This window comes from Halictus rubicundus, unplaced genomic scaffold, assembly GCF_050948215.1.
Source record: "Halictus rubicundus isolate RS-2024b unplaced genomic scaffold, iyHalRubi1_principal scaffold0358, whole genome shotgun sequence".
NCBI lineage: Eukaryota > Metazoa > Arthropoda > Insecta > Hymenoptera > Halictidae > Halictus > Halictus rubicundus.
This window is the reverse complement of record NW_027488899.1, coordinates 167589-189768: the sequence shown is the minus strand read 5'-3', so window position 1 is coordinate 189768 and position 22180 is coordinate 167589. Positions and strand designations below refer to the sequence as shown.

The 22180-nt window shown below is 45.6% G+C and overlaps 1 pseudogene; it reads right to left on the bottom strand.

The window, feature by feature from the left end:
- Nucleotides 1-1199: 1199 nt before the first annotated feature.
- On the bottom strand, nt 1200-1967 carry LOC143364239 (uncharacterized; annotated as a pseudogene).
- Nucleotides 1968-22180: the final 20213 nt, after the last annotated feature.

The window sequence follows — 22180 nt, the reverse complement described above, 5'->3', positions numbered from 1 at the left end:
ATCGGTGTATGTGATACGTTTAGTAACTTAAACGTTGAGTCGGCTACACTTGCTCCACAAGATCGGTCCTCTGCCGAAATCTCTCTCTCTATCTCTCTCTCTCCCTCTCTCGCTCTCTCGCTGCCAAACTCTGACTCTCTACTTCCGCGACCGCGACCTACCTCGCATATATAGGCCGATGGTCCTTAAACATACACCCGAATCGGATCACCTACATCGCTCGCGGTCGTCGCACCTTCCTTACTCTCTCACATTCATTCGCACGCGCTCGCTCGGGCATTCACCTGTCGCCGTGTTGATGTTTTTCGGCCATCCGCGGACGACCTGCTCCACAAAAACGCTGGTCGTTTTTGCGTTTTCGCTGACATAATCGGCGATTTCCGCCAACGGCTCCGTCCCCTACGTTTACGTTAAACAAAAACGAACAAACAAAAAGAAACAAAGAAACAACAGACAAGCTAAAACATGAAAATAAACAAACAAACAAACTTATATTTTATATATATTTATTTTTTATTTATTTATTTTTATTTCCTTACAGAATATTTATTATATAATTTATGTTAGGGGAATATTCAAAGTAAAATTAAATTTAAACAGAAACAAACAAACAAAACAAACTAAAACATCGAAATAAACAAACAAACAAACAAACGAAAAGAAAAGAAATCATCTATAATAATAATTATGATTAATATTGATGCCGCGGCCACCTCCCCGCGGCCTCTTGGAAATAACATTATAAAAATAATTTATAATGACTTTGTATTTAAATTATATAATAAGAATTATATTTATTATTATTTTAATTTATAGTTATTATTATTTATTTTAGCTTATTTTATCGCCTGTGTGTGATGAAAGCAGCCTCTCTTTTTTTAGCCCCGCATCCGCTGGCGGTACTCCGCCCGCTTTATCAACTTGGCCAATTTATTCTGAAACATAATTGTTAGGATTATATGGACGTGGATCTAATGGTAGACTTTAACACACTTTATTTGATATACGAAAATTACATGCTTTCGCGCGTAGAGAAGAATGTGGAGTGTTCCAGAAAAGAAGGAACGCAGACAAAACGGAATCACCGCAAGAAAACAAAAGACGATCAGTCCGATAGACGCATTCTTATGCAGATGTCGCGAATAACTGTCGAGTATTAATTCTCAACACTCCCCTTTAATACTGACGTATAAGCGAACTTAATTTCTATTTAATACATCTTGAACAATTCCTAATTTATCCACGCAAAAATTGTGTTTTTGTCGCGGTAGCGCCTTGGTGAGTACATCAGCTGCCATCTCATTAGTTGACAAATATTCCAATCTGATATCCTCCTCCTTCAGAGCGCTTCTAATAAAATGATACCGCATGTCAATATGCTTTGTGCGGTGGTGAAAAACAGGGTTCTGTGTAAGCAGTCCTGCCCCTCGATTATCGTTGAAAAGAACTGTTTTCGCTATATCATGAAAACCTAATTCATGGAGAAAAGTTCTTAAATGGATGGCTTCCTTGACTGCTTCTGCTATTGCCATGTATTCCGCTTCCGTTGAAGATAGGGCAACGGTGCGTTGTTTTCGTGATTCCCAACTCACGGTGCCGCCACCCAGCAAAAATGAAAAACCAGTATATGATCTTCGATCTATGCTACAGCTTCCCCAGTCAGCATCTACGTAGCACAAAAAATTTTCATCCGTCTTTCTGTAAACAATACAATAATTAGAAGTCCCGCTGAGATATCTAAGCACGCGCTTAGCAGCTCTCCAATGTGTGCTGTTATGGCAATCGTTAAATTGGCTCAGCACACTCATTGAATGAGCAATATCGGGTCTGGTGGAGGTGGCCAAATACATAAGAGCCCCGACTAGCTCTCTGTAGGGCTTCCTTTCTCCATCGTTTTCATTCTGCTCATTTTTGACGAGACGACTTCCTACATCCAGTGGCGTAGAGACAGGATTACAATCATTCATTCCAAATTTGTGTAATATATCTTGAATGTACCCCTTCTGTGAAATTGACACTTTATCCTCTGTTTGGTCTATTTCAATTCCCAAACAGTATTTTGCGGGTCCAAGATCCTTTATCTTGAAATTCTTCTGAAGACCCTGAATTATATCTTGTATCCAATCCTTATTATCTGATGCAATTATAATGTCATCTACATATACTAGTAATAACATAATGGCATTTCTGCGTCGAGCAAAATATATACATGAATCGGCATTTGTTGCCTTTAAACCCAAATCAAGAAGTTTTTTATTTAGTGTTGCATTCCATTGGCGTCCTGCTTGGCGTAAACCATACAGAGCTTTACGGACACGACATACCTCGCCCCCATGATGCATTTCCTTGAGCATTCTTTGGGCTTGTTTGACCGCCATGCTCTTTTTATCCTCACGGCTGATGATCAATTTTAGCATTTCCTCTAAGAAATCAGGTTTTTCCATGAATACCTCTTCTTCCAAATGTCCATTCAAGTATGCGGTTTCAACATCCACTTGATGTAGTTTCAGGTTATATCTAGCTGCCAAACTTAAAATCTTGCGTAATGAACTCATTCGCGCTACTGGTGAAAATGTCTCCTTGAAATCAATTCCAGGGCGTTGTGAGAAACCCCTAGCAACCACTCGTGCTTTTCGTCGCACAATCGATCCATCAGGAGCACGCTTATTTGTTAAGACTGTACGACAGGTTACAACATTTTTACTCACGGGTCTACGAACGATGTCCCATGTGCCATTGTCCACAAGGCTTTTAACTTCTGAGTAAATCGCCTCCTTCCACTCATGGGCATTTTGACTCGCCATTGCCTCGTGTATGGTGACCTCGGAAAAGCAAGCGGTCTCGTCACCAGAAACCGCATCAATAAATGCATCATCGTCGCTCTCCGTTGTCGTACCACCATCTTCATAATGCTCGTCATTCACAGTTTCCTCTAAGCATCCTTCAGTAGCATCGTCTTCAGTCTGTTGGCTAACTTGATTTTGGACTGGAGTGTATTGATACATTTTCTTTGGTCTCCCTCCATTTCCTGTATATACCTTACGCGGCCTACCACGTGTCCGTTTTATTTTATTAGGCGAGTGAGGATCTGGCAGTATATCTTGGTTTTGCTCAGCTTCGTAATTTTGACTAATTTCCATTTCAGCAGGTAAGATTATACCTTGATTTTGTTCAGCTTCTGAAAAAATAACATCAGTACCACAATTTTGATTAGTTACCATTTCGACACTTGACTCTGGCTCGTGTCGATCATCCATATCAGCAGATAATATTATATCTTGAAACTCTCCCTCATTGCTATATTTATCAAGGAATCGGACATCCCTAGCAATGGTAACTCTTCTGTCTTGTGGTATCCAGACTCTATAGCCTTTCGTTTCGTCGGAATAGCCCACCAGCATGCCTTCCTTTCCTCTTGGTGCGAATTTATCCTTATTTGGCGACTTATCCAGAATATACGCCTTAATGCCGAAAGAATGTAGATATTTTAACTTGGCATTCCTACCAGTCCATAACTCGTATGGTATTTTTCCATTTAAAGACTTCGTAGGGCATCGGTTCCTGATGTGATTTGACATTGCAACGGCTTCTGCCCAAAAAGATGATGGCGCTCTTGATTCCATGATCATGCACCTAGCCATTTCAACCAGTGTCCGATTTTTCCTCTCCGCGATGCCATTCTGCTGCGGAGTGTAGGGTACTGTCAGTCTCCTTTTAATGCCCTCCATACGCAGGAAAGTATCAAACTCATGATTGCAAAATTCTGTTCCATTGTCTGACTGGAGGTTTTCGATATGCTTCCCAGTCTGCTTTTCGGCCATATTTTTATATTCTTTAAACGCTTTTAGGGCATCCTTCTTACTTGTCAGGAACCTTACTTCACACCACCTAGTAAACTCATCGGTAAAGGTAATGAAGTATTTTGCCTTACCTTGAGATTCGGTACGCATAGGTCCACAGACATCCATATGTACAATCTCCAAAACCTGAACAGCTGATTCTTTCCGCTTACAAAATGGTACAGCGGTTAGCTTCCCTCTGAGACAAATTTCACATTTACTTGGCATCGGCTTTGCTTCAAACTCGGTTATAGCTCCTCTTCTGCTTAACTCGATGACATCTCTGTAATTTAAGTGACCTAATCTTCTGTGCCACAACTCTAGGGCTGAACACTGTTCACGAACCACACTATTCGCGTGTTCTGTTCCTTGTCGAATATAAAAGAGATCACCCTGACGATCTGCAACAAGTCTTGTTTTCCCTTCCTGGTCTTTGATCAGAGCAATATTTTTCTTAAACACAACCTCATGACCCCTGTCAGTTATTTTTGCCACTGACATTAAGTTTGTATGCAATTCGGGTACATGCAGTACATCCTTTAGCTTCGTTTGACGTCTATCGTTCGACACTGATGCTATAAATTCAACTACGCCAGCTTGGGAAACACTTACAGAGGTATCGTTTGCTAAATTTACATATCATCATTGAACTCGTCTTGACATCAGCTACAACACTGTGAAGTTAAAAATATGTGGTGCTATTTGAAAATCATCGATGACCTTCAAAAGACCTTGAAAACGACTACAATAGGAACATTTTTTTATATCACCATATTTGCCCCCTTTAACAGTACAACATTTCTCTCTAACATTTTCTTCTATCTCTAATCCTAACGGAGCTATTTAGGTGGCCTGTTTGTCGTGAACCACCCGGTATATATAAGGCGCTAAAACTCAAGGAACGTAAAGAATATATTTCACAGAAGTCATAAGGAAACACCAATCCCTACGACCCATATCCCATAAATTCCAAGTTCAAGAAAACAAAATCTATTCAAATTAAAACATTGATAAAGAAATAATGAGGAAATACCTGCAAAATTACTTCTTAACCGTTGAAAAGGAAACATGAGACGCTGGGGTGACCGAGGAACCAGTGCGTGAGGTAAAGAGCGAACCAGCACTGCATCCGTTGGCGAACCTCACCCATTTGAAAACACTGAAAATAAATAATAACATGTATCACTCAATGAATACATATATAGAAACAACTTATAGTGATCATGAATAAATAACTTCTGTGAATTTGATTGCAAAATGGGAGAACATCGACTCGATAATTTCATAGGGTTGATAATAAAAATCTCCTTGTACATTTTAACCAAAGAACCCTCCCCCGCCCTAAAGAACAAATTCAGTCATTCAAAATAGGCAGAAGTTTACATAAAAATAGACAGTTTTTGCAAATATCTCGGAAAATAAAGAGGCCGCCGTACTGTGCGAACAAATGGCCTGTTTTCGGGAAAACTAATCAAAATGTGTACTCCAAACCTAATCGCCATAATACGTACTTACAACACACGGCACTGACACGAATGGCTGCTCTGAAGTGAATACTGGCCGACGCTCGCGAGCGAATGTTCTGTTGCGTCGCAGTGTGGTGGGATGGGGGTTTTTATTGTGGGTTCGAGTGCCCGTGGAGCGCTGAAGCGCTCTGCTCGTGGAAGTTAAGAAATAAACTTTGTACACAGAGTTAAAAGCGAAAAAATGTTGTAGATTTTATTAGAAGATGTAACTCCCTCAGTTCTACAATGAGTTCTGTCTCATCCTGGAGCTTCGAATCCTTTTTCTAGCTTCTTCCTTCTCGTCTCGCTTCCTTATCCAATAGGAAAATTGGGATCTTCTGGCTAGCCGTTGATTCGTCGGATCACTCGTCTTCCGGTTGCTGCTTGATGGTGATTGGTAGTGGATGGATCTTAATAGCGCACGCACGGGAGTGGGGTACGCATGAGGGTGGAGCCCCGCCAAAACAAGGGACGTGGGGCCATGTGGGACCGAACCGAGGGAGTTCCAAGAGGTCCTTGACTGAGAATTTATGACCTCTTGTCCTTAACTGATTCCGGACTTCGACTATCCCTAATTTATGTTGAATTGGAGAAGCTACTCTAAGTGGTTGCGTGACTTTCTCTAAATTCTTCAATTAGTCTCGCCGACTCGAATTTCGTCAAGGATCTCTATGGAACTCTCCCGGTCTTTCTTTACCTACTCTTAACTATCGCGCCCAAATAGAATACATATGTATTAAATACGCGATTACATCTTATATTTAAATTTCCCTCTCCGCGCCATTAATCGATGCTATATATATATATATATATCTAGCTATGTTCGCGTGGTCAACTGGCCACGCTACAGTTCGATGGCATTCCTTCGACCGCATTCGGAACCGATCTTCGCTTGTTTCTCTGCAACTTCCCGTGGACCGTCGCCGCGCCGCCGCGTATACAATGTATGTTGGCGGTTCGTCGGCGTGCTCGTCGCTGCGCGATGCCCAGGCTGCCACATGTACATTTTCATCTGTCTTTTTCGGCGGTTTATTTGACTTCGAATAATTTCCGGAGGCGCGTTCGAATGCTGTAACGAGGACAGAGCAGTTGTTACGGTGAAATGGCTGGTTTCGCGAAGGAACGCCGTATTTCACTTTCGCGATTGAATACTCGAAGATTTCGGGAATTCGAACTTGCTTTTTATTTTGGAAGTTGGATCGGCGAGACGTGCCGTAGGAGAGGTGATCGTCGACTGCTGGGTACACGGGTTTGGGGTCTTATATATTAATGGGTAATCTTATTTGGGGTACAAAGGTTTGGGACTGTTTAATGGTTCAAAGTTGTCGGGTGCTCAATCAGTCGTGAACTTGGGCCTGGTGACGTGGTGCGAGGATTGTTGTCTTGGTCTTATCGGACCGTGACATTCCCCCCTCATTAGACTTTCGTTGCTCCGAAACGAACTCGTTTTCTCCTGACAGGTGCGATGTCTAGTTCGATGTCGTTCATTTCTTGTAACCTGAATTGTGGTGGTAGGTCGTAACTCGGTGGAGGACTGCTGTTGTATGGTACCGGTGCGGTGGCTTCTATGGTTCTGACTTCGGATACCTCAGTGTTGGCATTGGAGTTATTGTTGTAACAATTTTTACAAAATAATAGAACGTTTCCTGTGGGGTTACATAGAAATAGTTTTGTGAGGGTGGACAGTGCTATTGGTCCTAACGTTTTGCTGTTTCTTTCCAGGTTTTGGTTCGTCTTATGTTCTCTATGCTTTGTAGCGTCTGTGTTATTTCGTCTAGATTAGTTTTGTATTCTGAGAGTGTGTTTAATGTGAGAGGTGCTCGCCTGACCTGTTCGTATATTAAATCTATTTGTTCGAACGAGAAATTAAAGTCTAATGGTTTGAGTCTTGTTTCGTATGTCAGTTGTTTGTTGGTTCCGCCCAACTTCATTATGGTATTTGCTGTAAGTATTACACAGTCGTCTGATGTTCTGAACAAGGTGGGCGTTGAGATTTTTGTGACAGTTTGATTATTGCAAAGTAAATTAACTTCAATGGTGTTCTCTGGGATTATGATATAGTTGCCTATTTGTTCAAGTGGGATGTATGTGATTTCCGTAACTTTAAACAATGCCGTTGAACAGGGGCTTTTGGTGTTGGTTTGTTTGAGCATTTCACTTTCGCAGCTTGAGGTATGTAAAAATGCTAAATTCGGGGATGTTCTTTTGCAAATTGGTATCGCTCCGCTGAGTTTACATTTCTTAAGTAAGTATGTTGTGTCTACTGGTATATGCCCACTCCCGGGGGCACCGGTCGACGCTGGGGAGACCCCCGCGCCGTCCCTTCCCTCGACAGCCCCCTCGCGGGGGTTCACACGTCGGCGCGGGGGTCGTTCCCGCGCCCAAACTCTCCTGGCCGAGTCCGGGTCCCTTTCCCGGGACATCACGTACTCGCAGAAGGAGGCCACCGCCATCTGCGACCTCTCGCTGCCGACCATGTGGTCGACCACGGCCGCCAGCGAGAGGTCCCACCCTTCCACCGCGGCTCTAAGGACAACGGGTGATGACCTCTTGTCCAGCTTCAACCAACCACTGTGGGGATTTTAGTGGTGGAGGCGTACAGATGTACGCACTGATGAGTTCCGACGGTCCTCCACGGTCGTGGGGACTAGGAACATAGATCTCGTAACACACGAGAGATTGGGGTCACCAGTGGCCGGAGGCCACGCGTTCTCTGGCGAGAACGCACGAAATAAATGTCCAGACGGACTGCGTTCAAGATGGACGCGCCACGCGGTCGCGGCAAGGAGGATATAGGTTAAGCACGTGAGGCCCACTCCTCACGAGTAATAAACACGTCGGGTAACGACCGAAATAACGAGGTTTATTAAACAAACTCAGAATGAGAGCTCGCGACACTCCAGAACGAGTCGCGATAACAATTGGCGCAGGCGCACAACACGCGACCTACGCGCCACCGTGCCGCCGCCCCACACCACCACTCATCTGTCGACATCTCGAGATGTTCTTCGATGCATCGGTTGCATTGGTGTGCCGGACGGATTATTGCCAGCATTAGGCCACAATCTCGGCATCTTGCCCAAGTCCTGGCAGTATTTTCTTGGCACATAACGTGCCAACCCCCTTGCTCGTAATGTCATTGTTCTTCTGGCGCTCATAGAAAGCTTCTCCTGGAGTGTCTGTTAACACCATAGGTTGTTTAGTCTTAATTCTTGTCAATTTTCTTAGCTGACATTCGTTACATGTGCGGATAAAATTTTGGATATCCTTCTTCATTCCTTCCCAATAGTGTAACTGCTGAATTCGGTGGTAGGTCTTCGTTACGCCCTTATGTCCACCGGCGGCAGACATATGCTTTTCTGTGATTAAATTTAGTCTATCGCTTTCAGGTGGTATGGTTATTTGGCCTCTCTTGATTCTTGGCCCATTACTACCCCGGTGACAAATACCTCAAGAATTTTGACTCCGGAAGGCGCGAATCGAAGTAAGGCTTCTAAGAGGGATGAATCTCTTTCCTGGATCCATTTTTCACTAGTTGGTGCAATTTGTTTCCAACCTGATCTAACTATCTCTTGAGGATGACCCATACCTAGAGTCATAAGATGAGTTATGGTTGGGATCGTGAATCCCTTCTGGTACTTCGGTGATCTAAGGAAAATTTTATAATGGTCAATTTCGAGGGTTGGGATTTCCTTTGAAGTTGATGGGTGTGCAAGATCGCCTGAGTCTCTGATGCTCGCTCTGATGGTCACTACGGGAAAGCTTTGTCGCTTTCCATCGAAATGCAAGGACTGTCAGGAAATCCGTCAGCAAAACCCAGGGATTCAGGAAAAGAAAGAAGCTCGTCATTTTCCGTGATGCGCATATGGGATTCTTGCTCTAAGAACTCCACTCCAGGCAGTGGAGGCAACTGAGCTTCCTCATCCAGATAATGCGCTATTGGATCTGGGATTGGAATCGAACGAATCTGATTATTGGGATTCTCGTCATTGTCCTTTTCCATCTCTGACTCTCACGACAGAGGAGAAGGGCATGCGTATTCAGGATGGCAGAGACAACAAAGTCACTGGAGATTTTGAATTTATCGAGGATCCTTCGGGTTGGGGTAGGTTGGACGATGTGGTTTCTGTTGGTGCGGGTGGAGCAGGATTTATTTTCTTTACTGATCGGCGCTCTGTAAAATCTGCTCCCTTGGGTGCGCCGCTTGTCCCTGGGGAGTACCTCTCGTTTCCCGCCTTCTGTTGGGCGTAGGGCACTATCTCGCCTGATTCCACCTTTGCCTTGAATCAAAGGTTTTTTGATTGTGTTACTGCAATAATTGCAGGTGACAGGCGAGTCGGCTCCTCTAGCCCGATTATCGGTTCCTGTTTGTTTGTTGGGTCTCAATTGACTGTTTGAATTTCCATTATTGTTATTATTGTAGGAATTGTTGCGGTACGAAGAAGGATCGGAACGCCAGCGTAATCCGGTGTAGTTATCTTGTCTCGGGGAGCCTTGATATCTGTTGGAGGAAATCGATATTGATATCTCTGCTGTGGCAGAGCCGCTCCTCTGTGGAATGTCCTGACTCGTTTTTCTTCTTGCTGAATTTGCTTCGTGATCTTGATTGCATTGGCGTATCCCTCTTCTAGACTGGTGAAGCCTTCCAATTGCAATCGTATGTGGACTTCCGACGGTAGACCTTTTAGAAAAGCCTCTGTGACGTAAAAGTGTATGCTGCGTTGCAGTGTTTCCGAGAGTTCACCGTGTGTGTCTCGTTCTCCATCCATGATTGCGTGTGGCAGATCCTTTACGCGACTTATATAATCCAAGATATTTTCGTGGGGGTTTTTGAATATATTCCCTAATTCGCTCTTATATTGGTTGACCGTTTTTTGTGGTCCGAACATGAGTTTTAATTTTGTGCCGAATTCCTCTGTGGTGTCTACGTTTGCGTCTTCGATGGCTATAAATGCATGTCCTCTAAGTTTATTTGTTAGTAATTTAACCAAGTATGATTCTTTATTTGGTGGAAGCATGGCTTTAGCTCTTTCGCATGCTTTTAAAAATTGAAATACGGAAGGTTTATAACCATCGAACACGGGTACTGTCTCTAATGCGTCTTTGGTTTGTATGGGGTTCTCTAGTGAGTCTGTCGGTACGCGAGTCGGGTTTCCGGGAGTCATTTGTTCGGGTTTCGTCGGTGTCGGTTGCGGTCGGTTAATTATTGAATGTAGTGCGTCTTGCATATGCGCTATTTGTTGGTTCAATTCTCTGAATTTAGTGCCAAGATCGGATATGAAGTCGTTACTCTCTTGGGACCTTTTGATTTGTTCTACGGCCATTTTTAATAACTTTGATTCAGGACCTTTAGTTTCCGCACCGCTACTATTCGGGCTTGCCATTTTGTTTCAATTTAAAGGAACTATTTTTCCAAGCCTCAATTCTGCGCTCTATCCCACCGCTGTCACCAAATTTGTTACGTCCCAGATGGGGCTGTTTATAGTTTTCCGGGGATAAGGCGCAGTTTTGAACCTACCTGCGTTCACCGGCTTTGGTTCGGGAGATTGAGGGCTGGTTAAATAATTGTACTTTAATTTTTATATAAAAACGGGAAATGTTTGGTTTATTTAGAGTCTAGTTCTGAATCAGCTCATACATGGGTGAATTCTTATAGCGCATACGCTAGAGCACTTATAACAACTCGCTTGATAGAACGTTTAAGTTACCGAGTCGCTGGTAGACGCTCGCAGGTCGTGGTTGTGGGGTTTTTGGGCGCTCGCTGGTTGTGGCCGCTGGACGCTGGGGCACACGCGGACACTTTACGCACGGAGTTTCGAAATGCGGTGACACTGTTTTACTGCCGGCGCGACGCGTGTGTGATACAAGGGCCTGTCGACGGAACTGCACAGTAGCACTGGTTTTGAACAGAGTGAATCCTAATTGAAGAGCTGGTTTCCTTTTTATAATGTGGGCGGTCCTTTGTTTTCTTGAAGTGCTGATTTAGCGTTTCTGCTTCCCGATCTTCTTGATGTTTCTTGCTTCTTCAGCTGTGTGTTGCCAAGATGAAGTCGTCGTCTTTTCTTATGGTTCGGCGTAATTTGATATCTTCCTTTTTTGCGTCCAATTTGTAATCTGGTCTTCATCTGCGTGTCTTGCAGGAAGATCAGTCGGCGTATCTCTAACCGCGTCGAGTTGTCACGTATATTTTGATCTTATTAATTTTCTCGTGTGATAGTACTACTGGTCTTTGTTTAGGCGTTTATCGGCGAACCGTGCGAACCGCCGGACGTGACATTGTATTAACTTTGATCGATAAGCGAGAAGAAAGCGGACGTTCGTATGTTCGTGAAAGAACGAGACTCGCGATTGAATTCGTGCGAGGCTGCTGCGAAAACGTAACTAAATCGGCGAATATATAGCGTGAACTAGACGCGAGTCCGCTGAGAGCGTACGGTAGAATGAACATACGAGAAATCCTTGTCTCCGTCGGAGCGATCGGTGGATCTTGAAGAAACGGGTAGTTTGAAATTTGGGGAAACAACAGGAGAGAGACGAACGAAGGACGGAGCAGGAGCGACACAAAGGAAGGACGAAACAGAAGCGATCGCATCGACGAAGACAACATGTACGAGACAAGAACAATAACGGGCTATTTATAGATTGGTTTCAAACAGAAATTAGACCAAGTCGTTACCGTTCGAATCTCGAACATATATTCTTCTGATAACTTAAAATTGGATGGTGACAATGTATTTAGTTGTACGCATGACTCTGGTGATATCATATTCCCTTTGGTGAAGATTTCTATATCCCCAAACATATAACTCACTTCTGAGCTGTCGACCATCCGATATTGATCCTTATTTCTTGGCTGTATCATTTTTAATAATGTTTCCAGAGTAATGGTCTCAGTTGGAAATAATTGCAAACTCGTCCATTTTAATTTGTGGTTATATCTCCTGATTTTTACCGGTGAATGATCACACAAATATGTTTCAATAATATTTTATGTGACTTTTCCCCGCCTTCATTTCTTCACGTCTTCATTCATACCGATAACATAGACATGCACTCCGATCTACAATTCGTAGGACCCACGAGTCAAGGATCCCACATTTATAATTCGGTTCTGTGACAGAACGTAGAGTATACAATGTGTGCAAGCAACTAAATCATCGTCAGTGCGACCTTAAAATACCACGATCAAAGGTTAGCGTGTACTGACAAAACGCAAAACTGTTCGACGAGATCGGTCAACTATCGATATCTGTACCACCTCACCTCACCTATTTCGATGATTTTTTAATATGTTGTAGATGTCAACATCGTGAACACAATTGTAAAAACTCACTTGTATATTTATAGTTTTGTGCCTATATAGGGCGAAGGCTCGGGATCTGTTTCGCCGTATTTCAGATCAGGGTACCTATGCGACTAGACTTTGTTATGGAGTCGCCCGAGAGTGAACACGGAGAATGAGAGAGGCGAGAGGTAGTTGCAGACCATAAAGTTGTCAGCCGTGTAGCAATACAGTATTCCCTCCGAAAGTGATAAAACCTCCGGGCTCTGGAGTACAGTTTTCTTTTGCTATAAGTCGATGGCTCGGTACGACTTTCGACCTATTATGAATTACGGTATCTATGTCGCTTCGGTTTGTTCTTGAGCGGACCGCGAGTGAGTAAGGAGAATGTGCCAGAGGTTTGAATGTGGCGGCAAACTACAAAGTGGTTGGCCGAGCAGTCATATCTTTCATTTCAAAAAGGATAGAATATGACATACCCTCTCCTTCTGACACCAAGCGGTGTCGAGCAGACAACTTCAAAAGAAAGAGAGGGGATAAACATTTTCTTGGTGCGAAAAAACATTATCGTCTTATTTCGAACGAAAACTGTATCAATGATTGTGTAGGACGTAGGTATTTACTACGTTATTTGAAGTTTGCGACGATAGAGAAGGATAGCGCGGTGACCACAATGAGGGATTGATTAAAATGAGTGTAATCACAGCATAATTTTGATCATGTATACTTATTTAATGAATGACCATAGCTCACTATAATAGAAGTAAATATCATTAAAACTCTATCGAGCTTGGTGTCCTTCCAACCATAAAAATATGATAAATCTAGAAAGAAATTACAATGTCTTGTTCATTGATTACTCTTGGAATTGTCGAAGGGAATTCGGATGCTAACAGTGATCACTGTCGGGATAGTGGTAGCGAATTTTAACCGCTGTCGGCGGAGTAGGTCATTTACTAGACCTTTAAAACATTATGTTTACATTGACCACTTCTGCAACAGTGGAAGCCTCATCACATTGATTGAATTGATGGTTTAATGGAACCTGGTGCATTACTAATTGTTCATCCTATAATGCACAGTTTTACTGTTGTCACAAAACAACTGTAAGGAACTACGAAGATAAAGAACATGACGCTGATATTTTATCGATAGCAACGAAAATGAAAACGAAGATGAAGATTACAGAGAAGTTAAGATGAAGATTAGAGAGAAGTTAACGAATTGCGGAGACCAGTACAGCAAGATATCAAGAAGAAAGATGTTGGTGCGAGTGGAAATGTATACTCAAAAACAGCGTGTTCAGCTTGAACACGAACGGGCAGTAGCGTGCTCTCTACAATTACATTTGGAGGCCTTGGAAATATTTTACTTGATAAACAAAACTTACAAAAACATAATACGGTTTTGTTGAAGAAACGGAGATGGATCAGAACGGCTTCTGCCGTTTCTTGGATCACACTACCTATACGGCTTGACTTTGCGAGAGGCTCGAATGTAGCGACTATAACTATAAAGTGGTCGGCCGAGCAGTGGTACAAGTGTAACATGCCCATATGTACATCTTGTATTTGGCTTGACTTTGTTCTCCTGTGAGTCGGGAGAGGAGCAAGATGGAGAGTCAGCAAGAGGGGAGAGGTAGCGCAAGATCATAAAGTTGTCCTTCTCTTTCTGGCAGTAAACGGTATCGGAAGAATATCGACCGCAAAGATGTTTTGATATATTCTGTCTCGAGAAACGGCACCAATGTTCGTTTCGTGAATAGGAAATTTGTGTCTTCTCTGCTTCTTTTCAAGAATCCATCATACATGTTTTTCATCAGTACTGAAGAACACGAAGTCGACCACTACGACAGCTGAGCGATGAAAACCCCGAGATAAAGATTAAAGAGGAGCTACTATGAATTAGTACACAAGTAAAAAAATTCCAAATTATGCCGTGTTTAGACACATTTTAATCAGAAAAATCATCTAAATATGCTATTAAAATTTCTAGAAAAAAAAAAAGGAAAAAAAGAAAGTTTTGTATCTATGTCGACTGCTACGACTCTGTGCATCTCCTTCTTTCTACACGCTGTTCTTCTTTGCGTTTTAAACATTCGTTACTTCTTAAGTATAATCGAAATTCCCCCATAGTAGTGGGGATACAATTTTATCACTCGTGGAAGGAAGACTGTATCTTTCGTTGGAAAACGATAAAATGTAACATACCCTCATGTAACGACACTAAGCGGCGGGAGGGGATAACGATTTCCTTATTTTGGAACAAACACCGTTGCCTTATAACGGAACAAAACTGTTTTATTTCAATAATTATTTATTAGTATTTATTGCTTAAACGATTACTTACATAAATACGATTGTCGATCGTCGATGATTCATTTGCTTGTATACATTGTATATTCTGATATATGGCCGAACAAAATAACAGAATCGAAATATAACCGAAACTAGAACCAAAATACAGAATCGAGAAATAACAGTTACAGAACTATAGCTTCGATGCCTAAGGGGACACCTAGAACCGTCTTCCGATTTGTCAGCGCTCCTCCAATGATACCAACCAGGTGGTGGAGCGCCGTTTTCACTGATTTTTCACTCTGATATGCACGCTGATTGGTATGCACTGGAGTGGGGATCAGCGCGTTCTCCCCTTATGTATCTGTAGCATCCAGGAATTCGTGATTTTTGCTAATTAACGAGATCGAACATTGTTCGCTACCAGATTTTGTAACATATTTCATGGCCACAAATCCTGCAGAATATTCAACCGCAGAGACTTCTAATGTTTTATCAATTATATATGACGCATCAATGATAACTTCTTCGACATTAATAAACGTTTCTTGATCAATTTCATGTTCACGACTTGTATTTGTCGATATTAGTGCCACATTAGATGTAGCATCATATTTCGAGCTTGGAAGTAATGTTTCGTCCTCATCATCTAAACCTCCCGTCCTAATCCTCTTCACTGTTCTGAATGTATTAAATATCCCAATGGAAAAGATTGTTGGAATAAGTACAGAGGGAGCTCGAGCCATGTCGAGTATGAATGTTGGTTTGTCGGGATTATTATCGAAAGATATTAAAAATTTAACAGGCCGTGAAATATTTATTTCGCATTGTATTTTACACCAAGAAAATTTGGGTGCTAAAGTTTTAAAAATGTCGAATTTAGTTCCACTTATTATTAAAATTGTAAATTTTATTAGATCTCGAGGACTAAACCATGGTAAGTTTAAAGAATTTTTGAAAGATATGGAAAGCGAAGATGGCGATATTCTGTTAATCACTAAAGTTCGGTGGTTAAGAAGTGGTACAATGCTTAAGCGTGAACCAGGGTCTTAAAACAATAAATTCAATAAAGAGACATTAAGAGACCGTAGCGTAAACACAGACCTAAATTGGAACTGGCGACGCAACAAAGTATTTAATGTTGTCTTCGTTGCGGCCCGCGCGTAGTATTAAATTTCCACTTTTGACCCACTGCAGTCCTCGAGTTGCTCATCACTGGGTTAGGCCCTTTGTTCGAAACAGCATTTGGTTAACTGGGAAACTTCACAGTTACAATAATTTACGTACCTTCAAGACGAAGAGTCGATTTTGCTTGTATTATTTCGGGTCCAATTTACTTTTGTACGCTTACCCATATGTATGTTGGGGTGATGCACCGTTGGACTCCGACCGATTGGACACGTCCCGATTGGACGGGTTCCTTTTGGACTCCGTGCCGATTCGACTCGTGCCGTTTGGACGCCGTGCCGATTGAACTCGTACCGTTTGGACGCCGTGGCGGTTGGATTCGTGACGTTCCCTAACCCTAACCCTTTTTTTTTTTTTTTATCGTGAGGAAATGTTTTATACATACCCCGACTCCCTGGGGGAAGCCGGGGTTATGTGGGATTCTCTCCGGGGGGCGGAGCCCCCGGAGACTACCCACTAAAACCTCACGCCCACCTAAGCTACACGGGAGGTGCCTGGATCACGCGAGTACTCAACAGGACACCCCCCAGCTATCATCATACCCCGGGGGAGGGGTTAACCTCCCCCACTGCCTACGCTATAAGACCCCGGGCGGAGGGACCCGCCCGGTGTCCCCATCCCTGGAGCCTTCGGATTGAGCTTCCCGAGCCCCAGCTCGGTCCACCCACAGCTCCCGGAGTCTTCATGCCCCGCTCGGGGCCGGTATCCCGAAGGAACCAGCCCCGGCCGAGGCAGGAAGACGCCGCCACCGGAAGGAAGGGCCGTCGGAGGCGTGATCCGGCACGCCCCGACCCTTCCTCACCCAATACCCCCCACGGATCCCCCTCCCCAATCGGGGAGGGACGGACCGACACCCCCCTACACCGGGAAACTAACCCGGGGGGTGTCGGCCTATCACGGGGGGAGCTATGCTCCCCCCCGGGGGCCCGGGTCAGCTCACACCCCGGGCCCCCGAGTTATCCGCCCCCAGTTGTGGGGGCATAACAGGGCGCGGGGAGACTCCCCGCGCCAGACCCCCTCCACCCCCCACCACCGGGGGCACACGTTGGCGCGGGGGAGAACCCCGCGCCATCCCACCCCTCTCCGCCCCCCTCCTGGGGGGCACACGTCGGCGCGGGGGTCGTCCCCGCGCCCACACTCTCCTCGCGGAGCCCGGGTCCGGTTCCCGGGCCCGCTCGGCGGCCTCCTTCTGCTTCATCACTTCCTCGCAGAAGGAGGCCACCGCCTCCCACGACCCCACGCTGCCGACCATGTGGTCGACCACGGTCGACAGCGCGAGGTCCCACCCGCCCACTGCGGCTCTCAGGGCACGGCGCGGCCCGGCCCAAGCCGGGCATTCCTCCAGGGTATGCCGCGCCGTGTCTACATCTTCGCCGCAGTGGTGGCACTGCGCCGTCGGCTCCCGCCCCATTCTGTGCAGGTACTCTCCAAAACAGCCATGGCCGGAGAGCACCTGCGTGAGGCGGAAGGTCAACCTTCCCCGCCTCCCGCACCATATATGAAATATGGGCAGGAGGGCCCGGACAATCGGACGTGTGGAGGGCGTTAACAGCGCCCTCCACTCCGATAAACTTTCCGTCCGGGCCTGGCGATTCTGGCCCTCGAGCTCCTCCTCCTCCTCGCGCGTGAGTTCCACCCCCGGCGGGCGGCGGAAGGAGCGGGCGATGTGGTATAGCTTCGCCCGCTCCGCCGCCACCACAGTGAAGGGTGGAATCACGGCGAGGAGTCCCGCCGCCTCGGTGGAGATGGTGCGGTACCCCCGTATGACCCGCAAGGCCAGCCGCCGCCGCACTCTTTCTAAGAGTTTGCGGCTGGGCGTGCTGGCCTCGAGCGAGCGGTGCCATACGGGGGCCCCATACAGGGCTATAGACCGCACCACCTCCACATAGAGGCGGCGTACTTTCACATCCGGCCCCCCGACATTCGGCAGCAGCCGCGCCAATGCGGCTGCCGTCCTCTCTAGTCGGGGGGCATAGAGGAGGAGTACTTAGCTTTGCGACTTCCCTCAGTGACGTTCGTCAACCGACTCTGTCATGTCTCCGTTGTATCGTCGTCACTAAGACGACGCGGCAACGAAGACCATTCGGCGCAATGTCTCGATATCGAAACATATCGATACTCGTAACAATATTATAACCTTCGCGTTCATTGTTTATTTTCTCATTACAAACGTGAAATAAAATAATAAAATTACGTTCTGAGTCAATAATTGTTTTATTAAGTATAGTAATTATTTAAGACTTAGAAGAACGTATATACAAAAATCACGCGCACTGTGCACATTTCTGGCGCATGCTTCCGTTCGGTGACGGTTCTTCGGCGGACTGGACTGCCGAAGCGAAAGGGTTAACGTTGCAACATTGCAAACAATATTCTCTTCTCGACTTCGAAAATCGATACTGTTCGGATGCTATCGTGGCACTCGACGGCCGGACAGCATCGACGGAGATCGAATACCCAAAGTATTGTCACCGGGTGCCCACCTCTCAGCGGATGCATTGGCATTCCCGGTGGTGTAGAGGGGGGTGTAAACTGTTCGGGTGTTAGGTAACAAACACCCGCCGTGTGCGGCTCTTAGCGGTTGACGCGTGCATCTCATGTTTCTCTCAAGTGGCCTTGCTACGGTTCGGGTGCGTATGAATATAGAAAACATGGTAGTATCGGAACTAGCGTTCGTCTCCGGAAAATATGAATAGACCCTTATCCAGATCCACGGTCGCCGGAACCGTCTGGACCCGTCTGATCCCGGTCAGAGGAAAAATTGGATACTTACGGCGAACCAATGGTCCTTTCCGCACAACTGCGAGCCAACCCACGCCTGCCTGTAGTATCTGGCCAGCAGGATCCCGATCGACGCCGTGCCGATCCAAGAAGCCAGCATCAGCGCGCCGTGCACACGAATCAACACGTTGCTCGCCGTTGCGTAACCACCCACGTCCGATAACCATTTTGCACCGCCGGTCGCGTCGAACGCCGTGTCATGGAAACCAACCCCGTTACCTAAACATTCACACGTGCATCAGACATTTTTGTTCCCCGAAGAAAGATTCGACTACCAAAAACACGCTATTGCATAGCCCCCATTACAAGGCCCCCCTACCGCACCGACCCTCATTGCAAATCCTCCCATTGCAAGTCTCCTCATTGCAAGTCCTCCCATTACATATAGTCCCGATTTCATAGGGTCCCAATTGCATTAAATCCTAATTTTGTAGGGTCCCAATTTTATAGAGCCTCCACTCAGTGGATACTGAGAATGTATGGCATAAAAATTGAATAAAGTCTTCAGGTGTCCAATGAGCTAATAAATCCTGAGAATTTCAATTGAGATGAACAATAATGATAATGTGAATGATGATGGATATTGAAAGGGGATAATTGCATACTTTTGAGAGTCTTGCCAGCAGCGACCAGAAGATTGTACGGTGTGTTGACGAGATCGTATTCCCGAGCCTGAACGACCGTCGTTTTCTCTCTCCAAAAAGCACAAGAGATCACGTCGTCCTTGATGGAGCTCGACTCCAGCAGAACGGCTCCTTCCTGCTGTAAAGGAAATCGGAAATAGGAGCAAGGTCGCCACGGTGTTTCTTACAAAACCGCGGCCCGCGGCCCCACGCAATCGTTCCCATGGAGTATAAATGAGTAGTTCAGATTATACCGAATATTTCGTTAGTTTTTAATAGGAAAATGAGCGAGTCTCTTCATCGTCGATCGTTTTCTCTTACGGTATGGTTAAGATGAATTGAGAAATGGCGAGTCCAACGAGGAATAAATTAGTGACAGCATCGGCAGTGTCCACAGCAAGTAGAAACAACGATGGCGAAATATATTAGCGAGATTTTATTCAATAGCACGGGTGCCCGATGAATATTTAAACGCAATTTCCTTCTAAATGCTGTCGCGTCTGCAGAAACCCCCTCTTGCTTTGTAGTCTTAATTTTGTGTGCTCTCCAGAACCGTTGCATATACCTAGAATTACAATGTAGAAGCTCCTTTCTACCTGCAATCATCAGGTTCGTGGCGAATAAACGATAATTTGATATGCGTAAAATTACCGTTGCCAATATTAATTAAACTCCATTTTTAACACCATTTCCTATGTTCCTTTTTCGACAAGAAACCCCCACTGCGTACGACGTCGTTCCACAAGCTAGGCAGTCACAGGGGAAAGGAGAATCGTAGCTGTCTCATTCTGCCGCGCTCCGTTTCGCTCGTGTGCTTCTCTACGCGATGGACGTTGGTGGAGGGGATTGGGCGCAACGAAGAAAGCAAGCGAGGCGAAGCGCGGCAGAATGAGACAACAAGATTTCCCGGGATTTGTTTAGAATTTTGTTTTCAATTGATTTTGCTGTCATTCCGAGGAGATTGTAGAGGGGGAATGGTGGGAGCGTCGTGTGACTCGCGGCGGAAAAGAAGTTAAACAGCCCTGATTTATCTGATCTCAAACCACCTGCGTGTCACAGAATATTAGAAAATCGAGATCATTTTCAATTTTTAATTATTCCAAGCACTTAAAACATCTAAAGAATTTAAATAGATAAACTATTGAATGCAATCTATATATTCGCCAAGAACTGGATTAATTGGAGGACCTCTCTGGTGGAGCAGAGATATCAAAATACATCAAACTATATAAAAATTCACGATGGAATCAACGTTGATCGCATCCTCTCGAAAGCATAGCAGTTTTAACCGTTCCAATTACAAATCGAACAAGTTTCAATCAATTGTTCGTTGCGGTGTTGTAACCGAGCTCATTGTTTTGACGGATCGTTATATCGCGTAACGGTATAATCGTGTCCAGGGGAGCGTTTTGCAGCATTGCGAACGGCGTGCAAACGCAAGTATTGCGGTACGTACCATGGGCTGCCGCATATTCTGTTTGCCAGAGTTCCAAGACACGTGTAATGCAATTTCTCCGCCTTCGTTCGTACACTCGACCACGCTGTTGTCACAGGGACCACACCTGATTATGGCCCGTTGCACACGGCAACACCTTCGTTGCACACGGCACCACCTTCGGAGAAGTCAAATTCGCAGTTTTTCTCACAGCGCCATCGTGCGGCGATCGGTGTTCCCCCAATCCCGGCTGAGCCCCCAATTGTAGGATCTCGGGAAAAACGAGGGCACCGCCGCCGCGGGAACCGAACCCACGGCCTCACTGGTGGTAGCCGATCGACTCTCCCTAACCCTAACCCTAAACCTAACCCTAACCCTTTTTTTTTATCGTGAGGAAATGCTTTATACATACCCCGACTCCCTGGGGGAAGCCGGGGTTATATGGGACTCTCCCCGGAGGGCGGAACCCCCGGAGACTACCCACTAAACCCTCACGCCCACCTAAGCTACACGGGAGGTGCCTGGATCACGCGAGTACTCAACAGGACACCTCCCAGCTATCATCATACCCCGGGGGAGGGGTTAACCTCCCCCACTGCGTACACTATAAGACCCCGGGCGGAGGGACCCACCCGGTGTCCCCATCCCTGGAGCCTTCGGATTGGGCTTCCCGAGCCCCAGCTCGGTCCACCCACGGCTCCCGGAGTCTCCGTGCCCCGCTCGGAGCCGGTTCCCGAAGGAACCAGCCCCGGCCGAGGCAAGAAAACGCCGCCTCCGGAAGGAAGGGCCGTCGGAGGCGCGATCCGGCACGCCCCGACCCTTCCTTTCCCCAAACCCCCCACGGATCCCCCTCCCCAATCGGGGAGGGACGGACCGACACCTCGCCACACCGGGAAACTAACCCGGGGTGTTGGTTTTAGGAAGCAGGTATACTCGTGAATAAAATGCAAATACTTTATTTTATCCATGTTCTCCCGTGTGCTGCCGGATTCGAACTGAGAGTGAATCGTTATAAAAAAACAAACGCGTTGCGCCGAGATGCCTCTGTTCAAAAACGCCTAGGACATCTCTATAGGCATCTGACGCAGAAACAAATGAACGACGTGCCCGTCACGTCGGCTAACATTCATTATTGATTTTTGTATATGGATATATGTATATCTATATATCTATACGGGGGGTGTCGGCCTATCACGGAGGGAGCTATGCTCCCCCCCGGGGGCCCGGGTC